This window comes from Gobio gobio (assembly GCF_949357685.1).
Source record: "Gobio gobio genome assembly, chromosome: 17".
In the NCBI taxonomy this organism is placed as follows: Eukaryota; Metazoa; Chordata; class Actinopteri; order Cypriniformes; family Gobionidae; genus Gobio; species Gobio gobio.
In genome coordinates, this window is record NC_137110.1 from 21,778,316 (window position 1) to 21,780,364 (window position 2,049).

Below are 2,049 nucleotides of genomic sequence, written 5' to 3' on the forward strand. Positions count from 1 at the left end.
GCCAAGAACCATTTTTGGTGCCATATAGAACCTTTTTTAGAGTGTATATTATTGCATATTGTATATACAAATTAGCAGTTTCTCTAGATGTATTATTGATGTGTATCTGTTCGAATAAAATTAACATTTTCGATTTATTCTACAAATTACTGGCAACATTTCTTTCAAATTTTAAATAAAAGCATTGTCATTAATGTAAAGAAAGTTTATATTCATTTTTAAACAACACAATACTAATGTTTTAACTTAGGAAGAGTTCAGAAAACAATATTTGGTGGAATAATCCTGATTTCCAATCACAGCTTTCATGTATCTTGGCATGCTCTATATCAGTACTGTTGGGCGACTTTATGCCACTCCTGGCGATTTCTTAATTTGAAATTTCACTTGTTCATTTTTGTACGATCTGCTTACACCCCATTGATGGATAAGTGTAGGGCTGGACCTTCATGACCTTCAATTTTTGTTTTAATTGTTTACATATGAATCGCATTGTACACATTTTTCAGAAATTGCCAATTCGTTAAATAGTTTGATTATGCTCTTAAACTTAATGTAAACCTAAATCTAAAAATTTCAGGGCTGGTAATAGATTCAAACAAGTAATTGTTTGACTAGTTCTAAAACATTTGTAAAAAAACAAAAACAGTATATGCCTATGTTTACTTAAAACACATTGCGATAAAAAGGAGGCAGCGCCTGATCTTTTCTTCTATGTTGTGCTGTGCATCCGATTATGGAAAAAGAAAAAAATGTTGGACAGGGACTTGATTCTATTCGTCAGTGGTTGATTGGATTTTGGGCATTGCACTCTAAATGATTGGAGTCCTGTACACATCACCAGAGACCGAGAGAGAAGAGAGAAAGGCCCAGTTATGACTTTTTGATCAAACATTTCAAGGTCAAGAAAATGTGGGGGAAAAAAAGAAACATATGCACAAATTAATTATTCACAATAAAATAACATGCATTTAGAAACAGATGTTCATACCAAAGTTAACAAGCAGTTGCAGTTGAGTGCAAAAATGTGGATCGTGTGAACTGCAAATACTGGTCCTCCAAAAAATTAGGGGTCTTGGAAATTTCCCGTCTGGAGTAAGACAAGGGGCTTGGTGAGTACTTCTTGTTTTACTTTTTATGGCTGTGACAAATGTGGAAATCGCCCCCAGTGACAGTGAAATTTGAGTGCCAAAAATGCCTGAAATAGCCCTGTCTTTGAGACTGGTGGAATCAAATAGGCCTTACACAGAGAGAGCTTTCTTCTGTTCTGTCTGGACAGCAACATTACATTGCTTCACTGTCTTCATCTCTCCCTCACTCACTCACTCTCTGTTTGATGTGCTACGAAATTCATTTTCCACACTCATTAGTTGCGGGTCAGCAGTGCTCCCTCACTGGGCGCTCATGTGGCAGCTGTCTAGGTTTTCAGCACTGATGGTGTGTCAAAGGAGATGTTTCAGTCTGATTGCTGGTTGGCTGATTTATTTTATTGCTTGTTCACAGTTGCAGCAGCCCATGACATCATGGCTGACGAGAAACAATCAAGTAGTTTACAAGGAGCCTGATATGGGGGCAAAAACAGCTTAACTGAGAGAGATTGTGTGAATCTTTCTTTAAATAATTAACTATCAAACAAACAATAAACAAGCAAATAAACAAATAATTATAGTTTAGAAAATGGTAATAAAATAGGACAAGAACTCAGAGTTGGTGGGATAAACGGTTGTCTTTCAAATTCCCTCTGCACGCAATAGGATAGCGCTACAACCAACCAGAGCAACGAAGAAGGTGAAGTGGAGCTAGTTGATAGATTAAACTTTCGCCGTATCCGGTCAGCAAAACTCTGAACACATCTTCCTTTTTTAAGAATGACTTCAGTGCCGTTCTTTGTTCTTTTCTCAAAGAAAAGCTTAACTCCAAGTCTTCCAGAGTCGCGGCCAAATCTGATTCGAAAGACCGCTGTTCGCCAGCTTCTTTGTTTACAAGTAGCACGCGGAACTGCCGCAACTCTGCTGTCATTATGTTAAGCCCGCCCACCGACTCTATACA